This window comes from Xenopus laevis, chromosome 9_10L (genome assembly GCF_017654675.1).
Source record: "Xenopus laevis strain J_2021 chromosome 9_10L, Xenopus_laevis_v10.1, whole genome shotgun sequence".
Classification (NCBI taxonomy): domain Eukaryota; kingdom Metazoa; phylum Chordata; class Amphibia; order Anura; family Pipidae; genus Xenopus; species Xenopus laevis.
This window is the reverse complement of record NC_054387.1, coordinates 40,242,983-40,270,512: the sequence shown is the minus strand read 5'-3', so window position 1 is coordinate 40,270,512 and position 27,530 is coordinate 40,242,983. Positions and strand designations below refer to the sequence as shown.

The window sequence follows — 27,530 nt, the reverse complement described above, 5'->3', positions numbered from 1 at the left end:
AGAGATACCATCAGGAAGCTCTCCCTCCTGGACGCACCGCTGGAACCACTCCCTTCCATATATAAACGAAGCCCTGCAGCGTTTTTTCATTCTGCCTGTGTGTGCTTGGAGAGAGCCTAGTGTAGGGAGAGAGCTGTTTAGTGATTTGAGGGACAGTTGATTATTTTCTTTTTTTGTTTTTTTACTTTTGGCTACTGTAAGAGCCCATGCTATTAGTCTAAGCTGTGTTGGGGAGTGGGACTGGTGTGCTGCTCCTCCAGTATTCACACACTACCACAACAACCAGAGTCAATTTGTTACAGAAGTATCTTATTTGCACCTGTTAGCTGTTCTGAGCTCTCTGCCAAAAGCTAATTAGTTAGAAACTGTTTTTTTCGACTGTTCAAGTTCAGAGAAAAGAGGGACTTTCCAGTACAAAGAGGGACAGGGGTTGAGTGGTCAAAAGAGGGAACAGTTGGGAGGTAATGGCAAGTGCCTACCTAGCTTGTGTGAATGCTTTTTTCACATCTGTCTAAATAACAATAATAAATTCCGTGTCCGTAAACTCACTGATGATTTTTTACAGCAGCAATAATATATCCGTACCCACTACGTATGTACTTGCCCTGCAGGATTGTTTGCCCAGTCTTTAACCAAGTGCCACCCTAGCTGGTGTGAGCTTTTTCCATTCCCGTTGTCCAGAAACATCACCGAGTGACGTAGTGTGATTTCTGCCCTTTACAACACAAAACGCAGTGCTGGTGTCAACAATGTATTTTGTCAGATACATTTTTGCCCTTGATCCCCTCTGGCAATGCCACTATCCAGGGTCGTTGCAAAGCCCTTGAAACAACTTTAAAATCATTTTTTCTGGCAGAACTGTCTTTCTTAGCTTTTAAAACTTCGCCTTCCATGAAGTCTATGGGGGTTTTTCACGACGTTCGCTCGAACACAGGTAGGCTCAAGAAAAGCAGAGTTGTATTAGATGAAACCATGGGTACTATGGAGTACCTGATGACTGACGAACCTATGATTTCGCTGACGATATGATTCACGTTAGACTATATATGCGGCAGCGCGTGAGTAAGGTATACAGAATGTCTTTTTACAGGTATTATTCGTCCTCAACCTCTCATGGTCGAGCAATAGTCCTGCAGGAAGGGTCCTAACTGCACCAATATGTGATGCCAATGATCGCTGTCTTACTAAACCAATGATAAAGAGACAGGATTCATGTATGTGATATCATTTACTTGCTAAAAGAGTTATATGGGGGTGTTCATAGCTTCAATTGTTTTGGTTGGTCTGGATGTGAGGTTATAGTGATGAGCATTCGCACACAAGCAAGTTTGTAGAAGGTGGTGAGAGAGGTGTTAATTGCAGACCAACAATAACAACCTCTGGTGGCGTGATCCATTTATGGGAAAAAGAATTCCCCAATCTATGTCTATAATCCAATAGTCCTGTATATATATTATCTTTAAACACGGTGCTCTAGTGGATGTCAGTAGATTTTTTATTGAAGCATAAGTGATGTCATTTCGTCACATGACTCACTGAAACTTGAAACTGTGTATTTTATAATTAATATATATCCGCCTGTTGCAAAATATAGCTATTAAAAATCACCTTGGTGTAATCATGTTCCCTTGCAAGCTTTCTTTTTTTCCAGGAGAAAAGACAACCCCAACCTTAAGGTCTACCTTCCATTATTTAAATCTGTCCATCTCATTAAACAGTTTAGTTGACATCTGTCTGCACGTTGTTTAGTGCTCTTTTACCTGTGAGTCATCTTGCAATATGTAAGGTTGTAAAAGATCAAATAATGATGGACATGCAGCCAGATTTAAAGAAATGTTAACCTGTTAATCAGCATTGCAAACATTATATATAAGTTTACATGCTGCAACTATAACCACAATCCCATTCCAAAGGTATTACAGCTGTCTACCACTCATTTGTCTTGTTTTTTAATTAACTTAGCCAAGCAAGCGAGAAAAGCTCCCTGTTGTCAAACAAGATCTATATCATTTTCTGCATTTCCCTGCTGTTTCAGGTCTCTTTTATAATATAGTGAGGAATGAATGAAATATTGTTTGTCAACCCCCCATGCATGCCACCTGCCCAGGAGAAATTAGCATAAAGTCTTCGACAAGATTATCACGGATCTGGTAATCCGCATTGTTACCTGTTCTTCCCAGTCTGTCCCACATATGCCATCCACAGCATGGCTATTTGTAAAGGTTAAAGGAATTTTACTACCACGTTGTTAAGTATCCACAAGTTGCAAATTCTTTAGTGTATTGGGGTTACTGTGTAAAGGGTTGATGAATCTTCCCTTTTAATAATTGAGGTGCAACATGCCCTGTAAAGAAATAAAGTTACCCTGGTGGTCCAGTGGCTCTCCCTTGTGTATGTGGGGTGGTCCCCCAACATGCGTTCCTTTCCTTCTTCTGTGCCGTTTCTCCTGTATGGCGACGAGCAGCTGCACGCTTCCGGCGTTATTGCGCCGGCGTGATGACATCATTGCGCATTCAAACTATTGAAAGGGGCTTTGATAAAATAAACACATTGCCGTGGTTTAGCGTTCATTTAGTTGTTCCTGGTGCTATCCTAAGCGATTCCTATTGATCCTCTGGTTAATTACCCATTCTACACTCTTCCAATCCTGATTCCAGCTGTCTGACTATTTAGTATGCTCTCCAATCCTAATTCCGACCTGTGCTGACTATCCACTCTGCTTGTGCTGGCCCGAACCTGCCTTCCTAGTGGTGTCTTTCCACCAGGTATCCGTGTTGGTGGAACGATTGTACCCCCTTTGCCCTCGCTGGCTCCTTCCTGAAATAAGATGCTGGCGGCATCCAATTAGCCGAGGCTCCTCCCGAGTGAAAGGCGGCCTGTTTAAAGCAGAAGTAAGAGCCGAGACCAGGGACCCAGAACTTTCTGGATTTAAGGAAACGTGACACATACATAATTAAGCAGGCAAAGGTTATACCCTGCTTCGGTTGACCCAGTGAATCTTTGTGTGCAATTGCTTATAGTGGGGATTACATTTCCTATGGGCAGATATCTCTGAGGGTCCGGTTTAGTAAAGCAGCGAAAAATATGCGCACAAAATTAGAGACAAATATGTGTGCCCAAATATGTTTTCGCCAGTTTTACTAAACCTCCCGCTAATATATAAATTTGCAAATTTTCTTGCGAAAAAATATGTTTTCACAGTATCGCATTCACTTGAAAATAACACTACGAACACATTTAACGCCTGGTTACAAACAGCGAAATGTGCAAAAGACTAAATTACGCAAATATTGCGCCAAACATTTTACCCCACCTATGTAGTGGTGTGAAAGTATTTTTTTCACCAGAAAATTCTCAAGGGGCAGGAAATATCCCATAATGCTTTTTTTTTTATTAACCCATCATTCTTTGCTGACAGGAGAGAGATCTGTTGCTATTGCTGACAGATGTTTTTGGCGTTCTGGTCTATCTTTCAATTTTCAGCTCAAGTGTATTTTGGCGCACGGGGCATCACAGTCCAAGGATCGTCAGCCTCTACGCTTTTTGGTTTCATTGTGATTGAGCTTCATTTAAACTGTGCATTTCTATTCGAGCAAAGAGAATGACTGTATGATCTTGTTCATATTGATTCTGTTGGCAGAAGGGTTCTATATGATGCAGACATGTCTGATTGGTGTTACTCTGGTAATATTGTTGGATGGTATAATCATCATCAATAAAGGTTTATGAGTTTGAAGAATTTATTTCTGCCATAAATGTCACAGTTAAAAAATTGCCAAAATAACTGCCATAAAACAAGACTTTTTGATAGCATAAATATTTCGCAAAAACGTAATTTTTCGCATCCGAAAATTCGCAAACATGCTAAAATTACCGCTAACGTAAGCTGGTTGGTTAACGTAGTTACCCCAAGTGATCGCAATGACTTTTAGCACATCCTTGTTTAGTAAACTAGTCGCTGCGAATATTCTGGAGGAAAAATATTCTCAGTCGATAACATGCGGAAACTTAAAGTCAGATTTACCGCACTTTAGTAAAACGACTTTAAAATATTAGGGGCAAGGAACTGGTAGCATGTAGCACATCATTCCTGTCTGTTCTTATGGAAACAGACTAGTGTGGATCTGTCCCATCTACTATCATTAGTGACATACAAGAAGTTAAATAATTACCCCACCTCTGATGTAAATGTCATTGTGTTTGTGCCCCATTCACATAGAGTAAGCATATTCCAATGGGCCCTTCCACAAAATCAGAATGTCATCCACATAGCGATAATACTGGAGAATATGTTTTTTAAACACACTTTCAAAGAATAGCTTCTTTTCAAGGTAGTATACAAACATGTTGGCAAGTGCAGGTGGGACTGCAGCACCCATGGATGTACTTGAAGCTGCCAGTAATACTTCCCCGTAAATCTAAAGTAGTTCTTCTGCAATACTATTGATAAACAACCAATGATGAAATATATCAGATGGGGTGATAAATTAGTTTCTAGCAGTGCCTCTTCTACCACCTTTAAACCTTCTTCTTGTGGGATTGAGGTGTATAAGCTTTGTATATCTATGCTTACCAACTGTACATCAGGGTGTAGGTTACCCAAGGCATTAATCTTACACAGTCAGTGGCGGATTAAGGACATGTGAGGCCCCTAGGCTACACTTTCCAAAGGGCCCCCCTCTAGGATAGGGCTTTCTTTGGGGGGGTACGCGACATGTTTTTTTTTTTAAAAATAATTGACTGTGTCTGCGTCTACGGAAGAAAGCACAATGCAGGGTAGCGCAGGCAAAAACGCCCATGTGTAAGAGCCCTTAAATAGTCCAAATATTCACAAGCATTCTTTTGTCCAGCAGTATTATAACCAGGGTTGTCAGGCCTAATTTTCAAAACCAGGCAAGGTCAGCTACAAAACCAGCCCAAAGCTAGCCAAGAAGCATTTCAAAAGTAGCCCAAAATAACACAACACGTGCAGTGAAAAAAAAAGTAAAAAAAAAATAAATGAATATATTCAAAAATACATCTTTTACAATTTTCACTGATTTGCACATTTTTCTGTGAAGCACAATGTGAAAGATTCTCCCCCTTCACCAGGGGCATAACTACAGAGGGGGGCTCAGGAGGTATAGGGTCCCCATGAGTAGTGATGGGCAAATATCTGCCGCTCCCGAAAAATTTGCGAATTCCCCTCGAAATTTGCGAAACGGCAAAAAAATTGCGAAACTCGAATTTTGATGCCCACGTCAATTTTAAAGTCAATGGCGGTCCAAATAGTGTTGACGCACGGCGGTTTTGACATGAGCAACTTTTCCAACGCGTGTCAAAATTTTTTTTGACGCCTGCGAATTTTCGCTTAATTGATTTGCCGCCAGCTAAGCGTGGAAATTCACCGTAAATTCACGCCTAGCAAATTTATTCGCCTATCACTACCCATGAGGCCTGAACACATAAACAATTTCAATAAATATTGGTAAAACAATTCAACCTCTAGACATTTTGGTGGCCAGCAGATTTTTACCCCAGAGCCCAAAATCTGGTAACTCCCAACTTCTACACAACTCAATCCCATTGCATGCTGGATATTGTGTCTTACATTAAACGTGGCAGTCGGCAAATTGTTAAACAAAACTACATTACCCAACATGCATTGGGAGATACAGGCTTGGCACATTAGGGCAATAAAAACTTTGGCTGGTTTCCAAAGCAAAAACCAGCCAAAGGCTCAAAAAGTAGCCCAAATCCGTACCTTGGCTAGTTTGTACTTTCAAAACCTGCCTGGACTGTAAGGGCTCTTACTCACGAGCGTTTTTACCTGTGCTCCACTGCGTTCTGTTTTTCTGCGTTCAGCCGCAGGGGAGCGCAGGAATAGACGCATTACATTTTTTCCAATGGGGCTGTACTCACACAGACGCGTGTAGGCGCCGAACGCAGGAAAATGCAGCATGTTGCGTCTCAACCTGCGTTTGGCGCCTCCACGCGCCTGTGTGAGTACAGCCCCATTGGGAAAAATGTAATGCGTCTATTCCTGCGCTCCCCTGCGGCTAAACGCAGAAAAACGGAACGCAGGGGAGCACAGGTAAAAACGCTCGTGAGTAAGAGCCCTTAATTAGTAGCCCAATTCGGCTGGAAACGAGCCAACCTGGCAACCCTGTCTGCAGATTCTTTGAGCAGCAGCTGTAGGTAATTAGGTAATTACTCTGGAGCTCAGTGTTCAGGTGCAGTTAATGAGCAGGTAGATTCCCCTCCCACTCCCTCCCTTAGCAGCTCATAATGATTCTCAGAAGCATCAGGTAAGATTTCTGTGTTACAACTCTGTTCTGTTATTGTAAAAGTTTGTTAGCTAAATTAACATACATTTCTTTTACTCTGCTTTCTGAGTCTAGCTCAGCTTAGAAGCCAGGGCAATGCTGCTCAGCCAGTGCATGAGTGTGTGTGGATACTGACTAGTGGGGAATTTGCCAAAGAGTCAAGAGGCCAATCAATCTGGCTGCAGATGCTCTCAGTCTGCATAATGTAGTTACCAACCTGAATGTACATGTGGAAACATTTCAGGGGTTTTGGAGCTGGCTTAATAACCAAATATGTATGTACATGTTAAACATTCCTTGGTCCTGGCACTGCTTAATATTACAACCAAACTGAATGTAAATGCTGAAACAGTGGCTTTGGGGGCTGACAGATAATAAAATATAAATGTACATCTTATTAGTGATGGGCGAATTTATTCGCCAGGCATGAATTTCCGGCGAATTCCTGTGATTTGCTGCCGGCGAATAATTTCACGAAACTGCAGTGAAAATTCGCCGGTGTCAAAAAAAAAAAAAAAAAAAAAAAAATGGATGCAGGAGTCCAAAAAAAAAACACAAGCGAATTTGTGCTGACGTACGCAATTTTGCGGGAAATTCGCAATTTTTTTGGTGAGACGCCCCAAATTCACCCATCCCTGTTATAAATTTCTCTGGTTTGGACATCAATTAATATAACATCGGTATGTGTTAAACAGCTCATTGATTTGGTTTTGGAAGGATTTTTTCTAGATGGTGCCTATACAACCTCAGGTTTGCATGTACATGGTAACATAAGTCACATGTTTGTTTTATATACTGTAACATTTGAGTGAAGTTATGAGCATGGATTACTCTTGCAACAATTTGGATATCATACACTTACTTAATGTGGAGCCAAGTCAGCTATAGGTATTATAAACTTATTTAAATGTAGCAGCTATGCTGGGGATAAATATTATACTCTTTTATATAGCAGTCAATAACGGCTTAAGGGACTGTGCCCTGGTAAGTATGATCCACCCATTATATGAAATTATAGATGCATTAAATGTGGTAACTGATGTAGACATATATATTGTCTAAATGGCTTGGCTGAGGACAATTCTGACTTATACAAAGGCTATGGTATGTAGTATATAGGATTATACACTTGTGTAACACAAAGGTCAATATAGGCATGTGTATACACTGGTTTGAGAGTAGTGGTCAATTCTGGTTTAACCTTTTAAATGCCACAAATCGTAGAATCTACGTTCTGTGGCAAAGGTACTTAAAATGCCACAGAACGTAGATTCTACGTTCTGCAGCACTTCCGGGTTCTCGAGCGGAGGAACGGCTGTTAGAGCAGCTCGCTCCGTTCCTCCTCGATCCCCTGCCCCTAGGCAACGAGCAGAGCAGGGGATCGAGTGGCCCCTGGGGCGCGATCGCCCAGGGGCCCCAAAACAGTAGCAGGCACGTGTCACTTACGTGTCCTGCTGCTGCAGCCTACACTGCCGCGATCAGCTCCACCCCCACAGCACAGGGACAGGAATCACGTCACAGATGTCTTCCTGGGGCCCTTCCAGATCGTCTGCAACAGTCTCCAGCAACTTTTTCAGGTTAGTGCAACAATTACACACACAAACACACCAACACACACTTATTACAGTAATACACACTTAGATTCACACTTACACACACTTACACATACATTTTTGGGGATTGGGGGGGTCACTTACACTCACTGCAATCACACACAAGCACACACACGCACATAACATGTAATTTACCAATTGTACACACGCACACGCACATACATGGCATTGTGGCTTTTTTTTTTTTTTCTTATCGCATCGTCTCTTTTTTTGGCTGAAAAAAATGTTTTATTGCCATTACGAATAGCGTATTCGCTAACCGTACTGTGCAATACCTTTTGTATGTTATTTCGGTGATTATATTGCAATTTTGGGTATTTTGGTGCATTTTTAGCCATTTTATTGCATTTTTAGCCAATTTATTGCATTTTCAGCTCTGCATATGTTGTGTTCACTTGTTTCTAGCCGTATAACCTGTTTGGCCCAGCTAAAATATTCAAATTGTGATTCTGACAGCCGATAACACTAGTCTGGAAAAAAAAACATTGATTTTTGTGGTTTTATTGGATTTTTTTGCATTTCACTCTTTACTGCCTTATTTTGTTTTGCCTTGTAAATTTTATCTATTATATATCCATTTGGGGGCCTCTGTGCGCCACATAGTTTGGTATATCTATGCATAATGGGCATCAAAGTGTTCAGTAGACTCCTGGCGTTTATATTTAGGATGTTTTATGCTGATACGTTACGAAATGTGGGGCATATAATGGGGTAAAATTCAAGCTTTCTGACGATTTTCAGAAATTTGATAAAAACCATTATGTTCAGCATTGCTTTGCAGTTTGGCAGTTTGCAGTAGAAACACATATTTACCCATATTGGATTCGTCAGAATGTGTACTTTCTGAAAATATATGGTTTTCTGGGGTCTCTGTACTGTTAGGGGGGTCTAATGTCGAATAATACACACACCAGGTGCTTATATTGCAGCAGCCAGCGCGTCAGCCGTGAAAATGTATATACACTATTGTCATCTGGGGGTCTCTGTGCGCCACATAGTTTGGTATATCTATGCATATTGGGCATCAAAGTGTTCAGTAGACCCCTGGCGTTCATATTTAGGATGTTTTATGCTGATAAGTTACGAAATGTGGGGCATATAATGGGGTAAAATTCAAGCTTTGTGACGATTTTCAGAAATTTGATAAAAACCGTTATGTTCAGCATTGCTTTGCAGTTTGGCAGTTTGCATTAGAAACACTTATTTACCCACATTGGATTCGTCAAAATGTGTGCTTTCTGAAAATATATGGTTTTCTGGGGTCTCTGTACTGTTAGGTGGTCTAATGTCGCATAATACACACACCGGGTGGTTATATTGCAGCAGCCTGCGCGTCAGCCGTGAAAATGTCTATACATATTGTCATTTGGTGGTCTCTGTGCGCCACATAGTTTGGTATATCTATGCACATTGGGCATCAAACTGTTTAGTAGACCCCTATGTTTATATTTAGGATGCTTTATGCTGGTAATGATACATGGACAATACGATGCTGGAAAGTTGAAGCTTTGAGGCAATTTTCAGATATTTCACCAAAACTGCCAAATTTGGCAAAGCCTTGCGACTCAGTAGTTTGGAGCAGAAAGGCATGGGTACCCATTTTAGATTCCGTAGAATGTGTACTTTCCAAAAATATATGGGTTTTGGGGGTAAACATATATTTCTGTGTTCTTACCCCACAAAAATGCAGTCAATGTGTTGATTTTTCATTAGCTGAAGTTACCCACAGGACAATTTGTATGCGCTAACTTCATTTTGGGGCCTCTAAATGCCATATACTTTGGTAAACCTATGCACAGTGGGCAACAAACTGTTTGGAGGACCCCTGGCAATCACAATTTCGGTGCTTTTTTGTGATACATAATGATCCATTGGCGATATGATGCTGGAAAGTTGAAGCATTGAGGCAATTTTCAGATATTTGTCAAAAACCGTCAATTTTGGGAAAGCCTTGCGACTCAGTAGTTTGGAGCAATAAGGCATGGGTACCCATTTTAGATTCTGTAGAATGTGTACTTTCCAAAAATGTATGGGTTTGGGGGTAAACATATATTTCTGTGTTTTTACCCCACAAAAATGCAGTCAATGTGTTGATTTCTCATTAGCTGAAGTTACCCACAGGACTATTTGTATGCGCTAACTTAATTTTGAGGCCTCTAAATGCCAGATACTTTGGTAAACCTATGAACAATGGCCACCAAACTGTTTGGAGGACCCCTGGCAATCATATTTAGGGTGCTTTTTCTTGGTGCGTAACGATACATGGGTGATATGGTGCTGGGAAGTTGAAGGTTTGAGGCAATTTTCAGATATTTCACCAAAACCGACAATTTTGGGAAAGCCTTGCGACTCAGTAGTTTGGAGCAGAAAGGCATGGGTACCCATTTTAGATTCAGTAGAATGTGTACTTTCCAAAAGTATATGGGTTTGGGGGATAAACATATATTTCTGTGTTTTTACCCCACAAAAAATGCAGTCAATGTATTGATTTCTCAGTAGCTGAAGTAAAGTCCTGAACAATTTGGATGTGCTAACTTCATATTGGTGTCTCTAAATGCCAGATACTTTGGTAAACCTATACACAATGGGTATCAAACTGTTCAGTGGACCCCTGGCAATCATATTTCAGGTGCTTTTTCTTGGTACCTAATATAGTTTGGGATATGCGGAGCAGCAAAATAAAACCTGTGAAATGATTTTTCAGAATTTTGAATTTTTTTTTGAAAAACCGCTATGTTCAGACAAGCTTTTATGTTTGGTAGTTGGGAGTAGAGAGACATAGTTACCCATTTTGTAATCGGCAGAATGTGTACTTTTCAAAAATGTATGGTTTTCTGGGGTAAACCTACGGTTTCAGGATTTTTTGCCTTGGAATCTAAAGCATGCCGTTTTCTGTGCTTTCAAAATTCGGTAATATACTGCCGGGAGTTTTTGCTGTACAGAAATCCTAAATCTCTCTAAAACTATACATATCTGGTATTGGCACGTTCGAGAGACATAAGGCTTTCCAAATCAGTTGGATTTTCATCCATAAAATGAAATATTTTTCTGGTATAAATTCATATACGATGAAAAATGGTAATTTTTCTTTTTTTTTTGGTATTTAGCACTATAAATTTTTTTTCACAGGTGGAAATACATGAAAACTCAGGCAGATTTAGAAAGCTCAGTTTCTAACGAAAAAAACAATGTATAGTTTTCCTAGGTAAACTATAGGTTTCCCCTCAGAAAATGCCCCTAAAGTGAGAGAACACAAAATGCTTAAAAACGGCTGGCATTTCGCGTAACCAAAATGTGAAATTCTGCTGGCACTTAAAGGGTTAAATGCATATGTCTATCATGCATATATTATATATATATATATATATATATATATATATATATATACAGATGAAGCCACTTGGATTTGTGAGTTAAATGCGTCATGACTCAGGGGTAATTGAAGAAACTGTGTTATCTTAAGTCATCTTAACTCATTTAATGCATTTAACTTTTTCATTAGCATACCAAAGCTCCATTGTTCACAATGGTGAATGCTTTAATTAGATGGGTTGTTGTGACGCAGTTTTCTGTGTTAAATGAGATAAATGGGATATCTGTGTTTAGTTATTCTGTGTCAAACAGACAAACCAAATTGGCTGCATCTGTATATATATATATATATATAATATATATTGAAATTGTATGTGTAATAGGGCCTCATGGACTGATTCATGTGATGTTAGGATTCTTGGAGGGCATGTAGTATAAGAAGTGCAAATCTGTATGTACTTACACCCTGGCCACATCTATTAGCAAAAGCGGCAGCCCACTTAAACACAGGGCAGAGTGGCCCCTCGGCATTTGCCCGAACGGACAGATTACCAGTCCGGGCCTGTATGTGGGCCACAACCATTGGGGTAATAATCAGCCATAGGGAAGTCATTAGAATAAGGGTTCTATGACTGGACTTTATGCCTGCTTATTTTGAAAATGTTATATTGTGTATCCTGCCTTTTGTGATAGGATAGGTCTTGGGCTGAAAATATACATACATACATACATACATACATACATACATACATACATACATACATACATACATACATACATCTACAGCAAGGATTCTAATTATCCACTGCCTGAGCGTCGGGCTGATAACTTATAACTCCTTGGGAGCAGTAAAGGTTCCGCATGTTCTGATAAACAAAGGTCTATTCACATAACTGACATGATATTCGTCAGGATCTCTTACTTTGCCTATGAAGGTTCAACTCGTTCAACCGTGAGCATGTCAGTCACTTTTGTATGTACTGGGTTAGCCATCTCTTTGAGCACAGGCCGACGTCTTCCCACATTAAGCCATTAAATGTTGGTTAGAGGTATATCCACAGCATCGTTCCACAATGTTTTTTCCATCACTGGTCATGATTTATGCTTGCAATATATTACTTAAATAGGATCCAAATTAAAGCACGGGTGCCAGGCATTGATTATAGCTTGTACTTAGGGGGTTATTAAAGTCCAAATGGCAAAAAAAAAAAAAATTTAACTACAAAGATCTGAATTTTTAGTGGGCAAATAAACCTTGAATTTTTGGAGATTTATTATACCCAGGGGATGGAAAAAGTCCAAATCCGAAGGCCTTAAATAGATCTGTAAGTATATGCATTTATGATTATGCAAACATTATTCTCACTTTCAGTGGGACTGGCAATTTTGTGATGTGACTGTGTGAAATTTGAATTCAATTTTACTGGCACCAGTTCTTATGGGTAAAATATTCCTAAAAAGTATGTGTAAAAAAAAAAATAATTGTGGGTGCCAGTATACAATATGATATTTATGTCTGAGCTAGATATTTTTTTGTCTTCAGCCATTGTTATTAATATGGATAAGGACCACTATTCATGTTATTCAATAACGGGGCCTTATCTTGTTAGTCTCAGTTTTTCAATACTCCCCGTCTCTTTGCTAGTGATGGGCGAATTTATTCGCCAGGCGTGAATTCGCGGCGAATTTGCGCGTTTCGCCGCCAGCGAATAAAAATTTGCGGCAAAAATTCGCCGGCGTCAAAATTTTATTTTTTTTGAAAAAACGGGCGCCGGCGCCAAAAACGGGCGCCGGCGTCAAAAACGAGACGCCGGCGCCGAATTTATTCGCTGGCGGCGAAACGCGCAAATTTTTCGGCGAAGCGAAACGGCGCAAATTCTCCCATCACTACTCTTTGCTTTAGATGCAACAATAAATGATGAAAAACTGCCAGCAATACATAGTTGTCAACCTGAAGACACCTTTATTGTGTTTTTTCCCCAGTGTTCCTCTGGTCCAGTCTGATGCTGGCTAGATTACACCTGCACAGCTTCATACCAGTACTGTACCGTGTTGTATTATAGGGCTGTTGTTGCTCATCAAGCCCTTTGTATTGTGTATAGGGAGCTCAGTATTACCTCAGGTACTTACTAGTGTGGCTGCAGACGAGGAATATAGGGTCATGTAAAGCATGCAGAGATTTTTTTAGTCATGGGAAAATAGCTGTTCTGGTCCTAGTTACAGTTTTTCAAACCTGCCTCTAAACTTTTTACGTGTCTTCTGTGCTCTTCTAAGCAATGCTTTACAGTATTACATGTTTGTTTTTCAGCATTTTATAAGCAGATCTTTGCTTTGTTTTCCTAAAGTGGGTCAAGCTCTCCTGTACCAATCACCCCAGATTCATTAGGGATGTAGTTACAATCCCCCTGTCCTCTTGGTGAATATTTCACTGCTCATTATGGCCATGACACTGAAATGAATTCAGTTTCCAGATACTATGTGAAGCTCCCTGGTGTTTTTATATTATCCGGAATTTTCTGCTCTTATGTTGGAATCTTTGCCCTTTCATGATCAACTTGCTTGATCTGATCATTGATTAGTTATTTAGGCTTTGGTTTTTACATACTGTTTATGTTTACAAGGCTGCTGTCAGTAATAATGGGGCCCCATACTAAGTTAGTATGGTTCTCTCCCCTAGGGAGCCCCATTTAATGACCTTCTTGTCATCTAGGTCCCCTATGAGGTTGGTCCTGCCAATAAATAAATTGGTGCCTCGGTAAACAATGTCCATTACTTGCACAGTCACTTCCCTGATATGCCATGACCCCCACCCCAATTATGCCAAGAATCGTCCTGATTCATCCAAACCCACTCCATCACCCACTCTACACAAACCGCAACCCATGTATCATGCCTTTTCATCTTGAGCCCCACTTCTGTCATGGGGTCCTCCACTACAGTACCCTGTATACCCCACTGATGGTGGCCATGTATGTTTAGAGCTAGCATGGGAGAGGAATAGGTGCCAGGGGTGAAATACGAGCATTTGTATATTGGTGCCTTGGTGATTCCCACAATTACTGATGGGTGCTAGGAGTTTGTATGGGCACAAGTACCTATATTATTGACCCTCAGTTTTGTATGCATTTTAGTGATTTACACTTTCTTTTTATAACTGATTAGTGCTTTTCACAAATGACCGGTCACTAAGTGGAGGACATTGTTTTAGTGCAGTTTGTAGATTTGATTCTATATATACTTGCCAGAGTAATCAATATGGCAGCTTTAATATATGAGAACAAACACAGATCTGCAGAAATCGGTGAGAAGGAGCAGATACAATACAGTATAAATATTCTTTGCTGAAGTGCATGCAGGATTAAATATACTGTATACTGTAGATTGTCTTTATCTCTGGAGGGGAATCCGATTTATTTGGCTCATGCATGCTGCTATCTCAGCCTCTGTCTTAGTTAGATTAAAGGGCAGATACTGAACTTTGCAGAAATATAATGTAACATGCTCACAGGAAGGACAGATGTCAGGCCTGGTGGTAGAAAGTCAACTGAAAAATATAAAACACATGATGAACACCAAATGAAGAGAGAGAGATTATTTTTGTGATCTTCCTTTTTTAACTATCGTTTGTCACATTTCTTACTTGCCTATTTGCACAACTACTATTTGCTATGGTATAAATATCACAAGGTTCAATGATTTGTGTTAAAAGAGAAACTGCTCTTGTCTGAAGAGGAGATCCACATGTCAATGCCAAACATTGTCATGAAACTGTAGACTCTGAGGCTTACTTACCTTTTCTGATCCCCGACCCTTAATAACCTCAATTTCCACCAGCTTCCCCGAATTCAGGAATCTTTTTAATGCCATTAAAAATAATGTTACCATCATCCCATGCTCAACCCCATACTAAATACTCAAAAATGAGGACAAGGCAAAACAATTAAATGAGCACCTGCCTTTCTTATGTACAACATGCAGATACAAAGAAAATCTTCAATATACCAAAGAGCATCTATAAATAGTACATTTATTAAGGCACTCTTCCTTAGCAGTATGTTGTGCCATGTTGGGCAGTGAACTGTGTTAAATGAAAACCAAAATTCCTCCATCAGCTCTTAGCCTGGTAGATACAACTGAGCACAAATAATGGTGAACCACTGGTCAGTGGTCAATGGTCAACCACACACAAAACAATGCAATAAAGGCAGAATGGTGGCATTAAGAATGCCTTCAAAGCTGAAAGCGGGCTTTAATATATAATAAAATAAATAAATATGCAAAATAAAATATTCTGTTGACAAAGCTTCCCCTGCTTATGTGTAGTTATAGATTATGAGTGGGGATGAGGTGTCATATTATGGCACCACATAGAATTGAGTATGGACAGTTCACCAGGAGCTGATATTTGTGTAAGGGGATTTCGATAACCTATTTATATTGTCATTGGCATGTCAAAAATGTAAATATGTTAATTGCAATATTTGCAATAATTTGGCTGTAGTCTTCATACAATATTTTCACTAAATTTAAAATGTCTTCTGTTGTAATATTCTTAAGAGGTAATGAGTAGTCCAGCCTGGAAGCATTTTTGCCCTTAACACCAGTCATGTACAACATGCAGATACAAAGAAAATCTTCAATGTACAAAAGAAGCCTGACCTCTGTACTTTAATATCAAACTGTATAGGGAAAAGATAACCTACATGTAAAACTATTGTTTTATGCTACTTATGGATTCTGTTATTCCTTCTCTAGCTTGTGTACCAACAAGTGCATAAATGAAAGGGTTTATAAATGTATATGTATGGTCATCAGAGGCTTAATCCTGTATACCTGAGACATGAGTATACGGGTTTGATTATGAAGAGACAATCAAAATAATAATAATAAGCTACCGGCTCTGTCTGTCGGCCCCTGTATGGCCAGCTTTACTTTGTGACTTGTACCCATCCTGACTCTTCTCTGATGGAGGGATTGGCATTAATACATCACCAAAAGGTACGAATTAATGTTTTACCTTCCTGAACCTACAACTGGTTACTCATTTTCTTCACCTGAACCTGCGCAACCTGCACTCATCACTATGCCTGATGTACCATATTTGTACAACATTTCAAAAGAAAAATGCTGTTTGTATATCTTGCACTGAAAAGGGAATGAAAAGGAAAGTAAGGCATATTTAATAAAACAACAGAATGTGGAGATACTTTAATACACTGATTTTTCTGCTATCAACCACTAGATCAGGGATGCCCAAAAGGTAGCTGGTAAAAGGTAGATCTCAAGACACCGTCAACAGCTTGTCGAAATCACTGTCCTATTTCATGCTTTTCGTTCAGATATTTATTATGTTAAGGTTACATAACAAATGGTTGTTAAATATAGCAATATAAATTCTCTGATAAATCAATATAATCAAGTACAGTAATATTTTCCATGGAACAGAGTGCTTTTATGCATGTAGATCATAATGGGACAACATCACTAAAAGTAGACCTTGCATTAGTAAAGTATTAGTAAAGTATGGGCACTCCTGCACTAGATAACAAAGCAAATAGCCAGATAACCTATCCATGCAGATAAACCATAGAGGGTACTAGCAGAAAGACTCTTTGTTGATTATAGAAATTGTTCACAGATTTCTCAAATTTGTGTGTTGTACTTAGTACAGGTAAATGATCATTCGCCATTAAACAAGGCATCAAGCATGTTTTTTTTTTAATTGACCTTAAGCAGCCCATAATAAAACTCATTTTACATACCCTGATTTTATATTTCCCTACATTTTACATTTTATAATATATTTCAGTGGGTGCTTTCCCTGATTTTACATAATGTTTGCCTGGATTTTACATAAAAATGTTGTCCTAACGTTGCCAAAAATTGCTGTTTGTTCTCTTTGATGTTATTAGTGAAAGAGGTTTAAAATACTAACCAAATACACATTTTGACATGTTTGTCTGTAAATAGGCAATTCCAATTAACCTGCACCTCAGTCACACAATTATGCACCAACCACTTATTTCTCAAGGAACAGCCACATGAAAGTAAAAATGACTGGGTTATAGAGAACTGTGGCTGACAAAATGTCTGTCATTACCCTGAATTCTGTGGAACAAAGTGTCCACCTAACACACACACAGAGCAGTGATAAGTGGACCTTTATAACTTTCAGATTATAGGTGGAGAGGGACATTTTGTCCACCACTGACAAAAAGCCCTGAGTGCTATAAGCCTTTGAGTTAATTCAGGGAAAAGAATGTTTAGCCATGTATAGTTGTCAACCAAAGGGAGAAGCAAAAGTAAATCACATCTTCCTTTGACCAGATTGTGCATCTTAAGCATTATTGCTTATAATTTGATGGGATCTTAAATCTCATCTGATTTACAAAAAATAATCTATGAAGGCAACCACATCAATGTTAGGGGAAAAAATGAAAAATATAAACTTCATACTGAAGTAAGAAACTTTCTAAATATAATCCATTAAAGATTCTGCATTGCTTCTGAAATATTCAAGTTTAGATTCACTATTCCTCTCTCAGCGTCTATTTCTCTTACTGTCTTCATGCAGCAGTTGGGTGTCAGAGCTTACTTCCTGAAGAAGGGGGTAGGTTGGGTTTTTTAAGAAAAAAAGGTTTGGTTCTCCTTTAATGATCCAATATATCTTATAAGGAGGGGGGGCTCCCTTTCCTAACAGATGTATTAGAGCTCACTCAAGTAATGATTTCCAGAACAAAATCTAACAAAATAACTGCTTTTTGCACATATTCTGCATGTAGAGAGACTGGATTTCTGGTGATTTTAATAGAGTGAGCTCTAATACATCTTTTAGGCAAAAGGAGCCCCCTATAAGATATATTGGATCATTCATCTGACACCCAACTCCTGAATGAGGAGAAACATGCTGAGCGAGGAATATTGAAGATAAACTTTGCATTTCGTACTCTTTGGTCAACCAGCACATAAATTAGAGCAGTGATCCCCAACCAGTAGCTCGTGAGCAACATGTTGCTCTCCAACCCCTTCAATGTTGCTCCCAGTGGCCTCAAAGCAGGAGCTTATTTTTAAATTCCAGGCTTGGAGTCAAGATTTGGTTTCATTAAAAACCAAGTGTACTGCCAAACAGAGCCTCAATGTAGGTTGACAATCCACACAGGGGCTACCAAATGGCCAATCACAGCCCTTATTTGGCACCCCAGGAACATTTTTCATGCTAGTGTTGTTCCTCAACTCATTTTACTTCTGAATGTTGCTCACGGGTTCTAAAGGTTGGGGATCCCTGAATTAGAGGGTTAAGGCAGCTGCTGATATTCACTATAATTTCCAGCAGAGATACATAATCAAGTATTTTTAAAAAAACAGAGAGAAATCCATGGTGAAAACAGCTTTGAAAACCAAAATCACCCTGTGACATTTAGAGTCCAGGTTAGGAAATAAACCAGGACCACAGCAATTACAATTTTGTTAAAGTCGTTGTGGCTTTACTTTTGGGGATTTATGAACTTTTATGGCAATAGCGACTTTGGAAAGCACAATAATACACAGAGGAATAAAACAGCCAAACAAGAGCATTGGGATTAGGATAAAATGATAATGTTACTCCATAATTCATGTATTCCTGCACTAAACAGCAGTCACTTCTTTTACAGGGGGTACAAATGACTGTTGTGTGCTCTCCATAGGTAAATAATCTTACTCCTTACATATATTTATTTGGCTGCTTTTATAATCCAACCAATTACATACTCTGTTCCCATCATTGCCAATAGAAAGAGTGCTTAAAAATTATAATGGGAAAACTAAAGATCACTGTTACTGACCAAATGACTGAGCAGATCCAGAGACAAATGCGTCCAGAGAAGACCCTTAGATGCCATATCTGTTTAGGCACAGACAGGACACGTTCAATGTTCAGGGCTGTAACGCTGGAATATTTATTGCACGTGGACAGAAAATGATATATTTTATAGAGAGTCGAGCCAAAAATCCAGTTCCCTGTAAAGTCAGAAACAATGTCAAGTGGCATACACAGGAGAAATATAAAATCAGCTAAGGCCAAGTTTAGAAACCAGATTTTGCATTTATGGGTCTTCATGATAAATCCAGTAACATAGATAACCATACCATTGCCAATCAGACCTATTGCACAGATTAGAATTAGAATTGGCGGTGGCTTGGTGATGTTTTTTATGTCTATGTTCTGGTTATGATGTAGGTCACACAAGGAGTAACAGATTTTCAGAGAGCTGCCTTTCATCCATTGATAGAGTCTGAAAATAAACATTTAATGGTACAGTAAGACTTATGTTAGACCCTTGTTAACAATTAGGGCACTCCCCCATACACACAAACACTCATTTTTATGCTGAGACTCAAACCCTGGGACTTCACATGCAAACACACCCATATATGCATAATAATAATGCAGAAAAAACTCACCAGGCACATACACACTCTTGTAGATGCATGCACATTTTCTACGTTATGCACATACTTTCCTCCTCACTAGGGATGGCCGAATTTGACCCATTTCCTTTCGCGAAAATTTTTTTTGAATCGCGTCTAGTGATGGGCGAATTTATTCGCCAGGCGCGAATTCGCGGCGAATTTGCGCGTTTCGCCGACAACGAATAAATTCGCGAAACGCCCGCGAAAATTCGCGGCAAAAATTCGCCGGCGTCAAAAAATTTTTTTTCGAAAAACGGCCGCCGGCGCCAAAAACGGGCGCCGGCGTCGAAAAAACGGGCGCCGGCGTCAATTTCGAATTTTTCGCCGTTTCGCGAAATTCGCGAATTTTTCGGCGAAGCGAAACGGCGCAAATTTGCCCATCACTAATCGCGTCTTTTATTTATTTATTTTTTGACGCGAGGCGCCATACAAGTCTGTGCCAGTTATTTCCTCGGCAAAATAATTTGCCCATCCCTACCCCTTATACATAAATACACACAGTGATTCTATGCTTAATAGAATAGTGTTTCTTTATTAAAGTTCACAGATTTTGTGGCCGCTGAGTCATATCTTATACAATTCTTTTCATTAACCCCTGTTCTTACATGTGAAATTAAGCGCTAGTTGCACTTGTTTGTGCGTTGAGATCGGCGATGCTGCGATGCATGCATGGTTCCAAATAATGTTGACGCATTACTGTTTTGATGCAAGCGACTTTTCCGACGCGTTTTGACACATTTTTTTGTTCACCTGCAAATTTTCACGGCAGTTTCTCAAAACGCAGAAATTGCTGAGTTTCTCTCTATACTGAAAAAGATAAAGGTTTAGAGAAAGGAAAGCAGCATTTCATGTTGGTTGTCTTTGTGGCAAATGTAAAATAAAGTTCAGCTTTAGGGTGGTGACACACGCTCAGATTCTGGGGAGGTTAGTCGCCCAGTGACATATTGCCTCTTCTTCGGGCGACTAATCTTCTCAAAATGCCTTCCAGTTGGCTAGAATGTAAATCGCCGGTGGAATGGCACTCGTTTTCTGTAGTCGCCCGAAGACTACTCTCCTCAGAATCTTATTGTGTGTCACCACCCTTAGAGTAATGTACTCTGTTTATTAGTGGGGATCATCACTTTAGGCCTCATTTATTACCAGGTAGGAGAAAGTCCTGTGGCATTTACTTTGATTTTTCAAAACAGTTTATTGTGTAGATGCATCAGAAGTGGGTTTAGGCGCAGTTCTAAACAGAATGGGGAGGATTACCCAGTGTTATATATTAGCAGAAAATTAAATGATCATGAAAAAAGTTATGGTAGGGGGGGCGGAGCCAACTACCAATGCACATGGACGCATAAGTTCTGAGCTCCGTGCTGTACTGAGCCACAAACAGATAATTAGTACGAGGACTGAGAGATTCCACGGATATTTTTCCCTCTACATACTTCGGAGAGGTATGGCACCTAAAATTCAGCAAAAAAAAGCAGGTTCCACTGTCACATCATACTTTGCGGCGCAAACGACTGCTGATCAACACGCTGCAGAAGGCGCCATTTTGGAGGCCACGCAGCCTGATCACATTTCGGAGCCCCGGCAGGAAGCAGACTTGCAACGCTCCTCGACTGAGGAACTTAAAACTATGCTTCTAGATCTCAAGCATACCTTACAAGCCGACATTAAACAACTGTCTATGGACATTCGTGCGGAACTGCAGGAAATCGGTGATCGCACGTGACATATTGAAGCCAGAATGGGTGAGTACGCTGACGCCCATAACGACTTGGCGGACAACCACGATAAGGCGGCAAAAGAAATTGAACGACTTGCTAACAAAGTAGCAGACCTGGAAGACCGTTCTCGTAGAAATAACCTGAAACTGCGGGGTATTCCGGAGTCGGTGTTAGCACAGGACCTGGACGGATACCTGACGGGCAGACTGAAGGTAGTTATGCCAGATACCCCGCCATTGGAACTGTTAATTGACAGAATCCATAGGATTCCCAAACCGCGTAACGCTCCAGACACAGCTGTAAGGAAAACCGTAAGTCCTCCCCAAGATGGCGTCCAAGATGGCAGCCCCCTGGATCCTGCTGGTCGCAGCACGATGACGTCAGCGTCTTTCCGTCCCCGGATTGGTCGCCGGCGTCGGAACGGACGCCGGCGTCAGAACGTGCGTCAACGTCAGGACGCTGGCGTCAGTGCGTCAGCGTCGGCGTCATGACGTCAGCACGTCCAAAATTGGCGCCGAAACCTGGCCTATTTAAAGCAACTCCGGGATTCCCTCAATGCCCGATTATAGGTTTAGTTTACTACTCCTGGGTGTGATTCATTGCGAACTTCTTGATATTTGTGTACCGACCTTTGCCTGAAAACTTTGACCTTGAACCTCTTCTGCCTGGACTGATCTTGTTGCCTGTTTGACCATTCTTCTGTTTCATCCTTATCTGTACTGCGAACTTGGACATTATTTCCTCCCTTGGTCCTCACTACTCCTGAGGCCTTTGGCCTTACATTATAATCGGGCCATGGACCCTTCGGAGGAGAATCCAGCGCCGCCTGATGTCGGTGGAGCGCTTCGTGGTCTGGCTTCCCGGATGCAGTCCTATGAGGTACAGCAGTCTCACTTTGGCCAGGCTCTGGAGACCATTCTTGCTAAGCTGTCGGCTTTAACACCCGCCGATCCTATTCCTGCACCTGTACCTGCGGCCCCGCTTCACGTCTCCGAGCCCCGCATTCCGGCCCCTCCACTCTACAGTGGTGATCCTGCAGCCTGCCGTGGGTTTATCAACCAGTGTGAGGTCCACTTTGCACTCGCGTCCAGCCAGTTCGTGTCTGAACGTGCCAAGGTGGGCTTCATATTCTCCAGTCTGCAAGGGAAGGCACTGGAATGGGCTTCGCCTCTATGGGAGAAGGAGGATCCCATTATCGATGATGCTAGAGCCTTCGTTCGAGAACTTCGAGTGGTCTTTGATGCTCCGGATCATGCCACTGCTTCCTCCGCACGCCTGTTCCATCTTCAACAGGGAAATCGCTCAGTCTCGGAGTACGCCATTGAATTCCGCACCCTGGTTGCAGAGACTTCGTGGAACAATGACGGGTATCACGCTGCCTTTTACAACGGCCTGGCGATACGTATAAAGACTGATCTGGTGTCCAGGGAAATTCCATCCCGTTGGGAAGATCTAGTCGCCCTTTCCATAAAGGTAGATACTCGGCAGAGGGAGTTTCAAGCTGAACTCGACAGAGAGCGCTCCCCAACCAAAAGATTCCACAGGTTCCAACCTACTCTGGCTCCTCGTTTTCAAAGACCCTTTCTTCTCAACCCGGCTTCCACCTTGTCTTCTCCAAATCCTGCGGCTCCTGCTTCTTCTTCCCTGCCTTCGGAAGAACCAATGCAGATCGGACGGGCTCGTCTGACCGAACAGGAAAAGCTTCGGAGAAGGGCTGCTGGACTTTGCCTCTATTGTGGTGGAAAATCCCACTTCGCCTATGAGTGCCCAGTGAAGCCGGGAAACGCCAACACCTAGGTAAGACTGGGGAGACTTACCTGGGTGGAATTGGTCCCTCTCCCCATTCTTCTGCTCAACGCTTCCTCCTTCCTGTGCAGATTCGTTTTGGAACCCGGACGATTTCTTCTGAAGCTTTCCTTGACTCCGGCGCAGCTGGGAATAGGGATGTAGCGAACGTCGGAAAAAAAGTTCGCGAACATATTCGCGAACTTGCGCAAAAACGCGAGCGGTTCGCGAACCCCATAGACTTCAATGGGAAGGCGAACTTTAACATATAGAAAAGACATTTCTGGCCAGAAAAATGATTTTAAAGTTGTTTAAAGGGTGCAACGACCTGGACAGTGGCATGCCAGAGGGGGATCAAGGGCAAAAATGTATCTGAAAAATCTGCCTGTGTGTGCTTGGAAGAGATAGTGTAGGGGGAGAGCTGTTAGTGATTTCAGGGACAGATGATAGTAAGTTTGCTGGCTAGTAATCTGCTTGATACTGCTCTGTATTGGAGGGACAGAAGTCTGCAGGGATTTGAGGGACATTTTAGCTTAGGTAGCTTTGCTGGCTAGTAATCTACTGTTCTCTTTAAACAACTGCCATACGTTGACCTTGTAGGCATTGTTTGCCCAGTTTTTTTGGACGCAGCCACTGAAGCACAGTTGCCAGAAAAAATATGCCATATAAATGCTGAAAATAGTCATTTTTCGCCATACGTTGACCTTGTAGACATTGTTTGCCCAGTTTTTTTGGTTGCAGCCACTGAAGCACAGTTGCCAGAAAAAATATGCCATATAAATGCTGAAAATAGTCATTTTTTGCCATACGTTGACCTTGTAGGCATTGTTTGCCCAGTTTTTTTGGTCGCAGCCACTGAAGCACAGTTGCCAGAAAAATTATGCCATATAAATGCTGAAAATATGCATTTTTTTGGTTGCAGCCACTGAAGCACAGAGGCCAGAAAAATTATGCCATATAAATGCTGAAAATATAAATTTTTTTGGTTGCAGCCACTGAAGCACAGAGGCCAGAAAAATTATGCCATATAAATGCAGAAAATATGCATTTTTTTGGTCGCAGCCACTGAAGCACAGTTGCCAGAAAAATTATGCCATATAAATGCTGAAAATATAAATTTTTTTGGTTGCAGCCACTGAAGCACAGAGGCCAGAAAAATTATGCCATATAAATGCTGAAAATATGCATTTTTTTGGTCGCAGCCACTGAAGCACAGTTGCCAGAAAAATTATGCCATATAAATGCTGAAAATATAAATTTTTTTGGTTGCAGCCACTGAAGCACAGAGGCCAGAAAAATTATGCCATATAAATGCTGAAAATATGCATTTTTTTGGTTGCAGCCACTGAAGCACAGAGGCCAGAAAAATTATGCCATATAAATGCAGAAAATATGCATTTTTTTGGACGCAGCCACTGAAGCACAGTTGCCAGAAAAAATATGCCATATAAATGCTGAAAATAGTCATTTTTTGCCATACGTTGACCTTGTAGACATTGTTTGCCCAGTTTTTTTGGTTGCAGCCACTGAAGCACAGAGGCCAGAAAAAATTAAACCAGTAGGGTTTGCACCCTAGTTTGTAACGGTGGCGGAGGGAGGAGGAGGACGCTAAAGGACAGCTGTGTGTGGAGTCATGAGGCTTGAAGAGAAGGACAGCTGCATAGAAGTCAGAACAAGTCTTCCGGCGTGCAGTAACCCTCCGAGATCCACCCCTCATTCATTTTAATAAAGGTCAGGTAATCGACACTTTTGTGACCTAGGCGAGTTCTCTTCTCAGTTACAATCCCTCCTGCTGCACTGAAGGTCCTTTCTGAGAGCACACTTGAGGCTGGGCAAGACAAGAGGTTCATGGCAAATTGTGACAGCTCTGGCCACAGATCAAGCCTGCGCACCCAGTAGTCCAGGGGTTCATCGCTCCTCAGAGTGTCGATATCTGCAGTTAATGCCAGGTAGTCCGCTACCTGCCGGTCGAGGCGTTCTTTGAGGGTGGATCCAGAAGGGTTGTGGCGCTGCCTTGGACAGAAAAACATTTGCATGTCTGACGTTACAGACTGGCCAAAGGGCTTTGTCCTTGCAGGTGTGCTCGTGGCAGGATTACTGGCACCTCTGCCCCTGGAATGTTGATGAGTTCCTGAAGTGACATCACCCTTAAAAGCATTGTACAACATGTTTTGCAGGCTGGTTTGTAAATGCCGCATCTTTTCGGACTTGTGGTATGTTGGTAACATTTCTGACACTTTATGCTTGTACCGAGGGTCTAGTAGCGTTGCGACCCAGTACAGGTCCTTCTCCTTAAGCCTCTTGATACGGGGGTCCTTCAACAGGCATGACAGCATGAAAGACCCCATTCTCACAAGGTTGGATGCAGAGCTATCCATCTCCGCTTCCTCATTATCAAGGACTGCATCATCCACGGTCTCCTCCCCCCAGCCACGTACAAGACCAGGGGTCCCCAAAAGGTCACCACTAGCCCCCTGGGAAGCCTGCTCCTGTTGGTCCTCCTCCTCCTCCTCCACAAAGCCACCTTCCTCCTCTGACTCCACTTCTGGCACCTCTCCCTGCGTTGCAGCAGGTGCCTGGGTTCGTTCTGGTGATTCCGACCAGAAATCGTGCGCTTCCAGCTCCTCGTCACGCTGGTCTACAGCCTCATCTGTCACTCGTCGCACGGCACGCTCCAGGAATAAAGCGAAGGGTATTAGGTCGCTGATGGTGCCTTCGGTGCGACTGACCATATTTGTCACCTCTTCAAAAGGTCGCATGAGCCTGCAGGCATCGCGCATAAGCACCCAGTAACGGGGGAAAAAAATCCCCAGCTGTGCAGATCCAGTCCTACCACCCAGTTCAAAAAGGTACTCGTTGACGGCCCTTTGTTGTTGCAGCAGACGTTCCAACATAAGGAGCGTTGAATTCCAGCGAGTCTGGCTGTCAGAAATCAAACGCCTGACTGGCATGTTGTAGCGCTGCTGAATGTCAGCAAGGCGTGCCATGGCTGTGTAGGAACGTCTGAAATGGGGCCGACACCTTTCTGGACTGGGTGAGAACGTCCTGGAATCCTGGGTACTTGGAGACAAAACGTTGGACTATTAAATTTAACACATGTGCCATGCAGGGCACATGTGTTAAATTGCCTAGTCTCAACGCTGCCAACAGATTGCTTCCATTGTCACACACCACTTTTCCGATCTGCAGTTGGTGTGGGGTCAGCCACCGATCGGCCTGTGACTGCAGAGATGACAGGAGTACAGATCCGGTATGGTTTTTGCTTTCCAGGCACGTCATCCCCAAGACAGCGTGACAACGGCGTACCTGGCACGTCGAATAGCCTAGGGGGGCTGGCGGTGTGGAGGAGAGGAGACCCAGGCAGCGGTAGAGAGAGAGAGTAGAGGCGCTGGGAGTACTCTGGCGAACCGCGTTGCATCCGTGTGAGGGACACCAACTCACTTGTTGGTGACTACCATTCCTGCTTCCCGCCTTACCAGTACCAGTGGGCATGTAGGTACTACCTGCCTGACCATGCTTGGTGGACCTGCGTCAGTAGTCATATGGACCTTGGCAGCCAACTAGCTGACGAGATCGTACTTGGCTCCGCACTGTTGTACCGGTGTGTATTCCTTTTGAAATTGCGGTGGGTTCGCCTGCCACCGGTTCCATTGCTACAAATTTGCGACCTTCCGAGTACACCGCTGTATGGTAAAGCTGGCGGCTGGATGCGCAGCGAGTGTGCGCGCAGGCAAGGGTGCAGTAGGGATTGGTTCGTAGGGCGTCCAGTGCTACGAAACTTGGCTGGGGTGGAGAGTGATTGAACGGTGGTCCTCAAGTGGAAGCGGTGGGGTGGGTTCGGGGTCAAGGGGAGGGCGGGTAGGGCGTTAGTGCGGTGACAGGAGGTGGCTTTTGTTTGCTGTTGCCTTTGGGGTGTTGGTGCCAAGAGATGTTTGCTGTTGTCGTTGCCGGCTCGGTGCCTGTTCGCAGTAGAGTGGTCTAGTGCTGTTGGGCGGCTTCGCGGCTCGTTTTCTAGTGCAGCTCTGCAATGTACATGCTTTTGTGAGGCACACCTAAATCACTGGTGAGGTTTTTGGAGTGCGATCTGCGGGAAGAAAATGGTTACGTAGAAGTGCGCGCAGGGCGGTCGTTGCGGCGGCACGGGTAGCCGGATAATGTTGGGGTTGCGCCTAGCTTGAGTCCTGCGGCTGTCCTCCCTGTTTTTAAGTCTTATTCTGGGCGTCTGCCTGCTCTGGTGGTCCGTGTCTCCATGCTGGACTACCTCATTTCGCTCATATAGAAGAGGAACGCGGCGAACATCATCTCCTCATCATCATTCTCTCGTGATGCAGATTTCTTCTGATGAGGAG

At 42.2% G+C, this 27,530-nt stretch overlaps 1 pseudogene; it reads right to left on the bottom strand.

The window, feature by feature from the left end:
* LOC121397954 overlaps nt 1-19,721 on the bottom strand; it is a 44,718-nt pseudogene extending 24,997 nt beyond the window's left edge.
* Nucleotides 19,722-27,530: the final 7,809 nt, after the last annotated feature.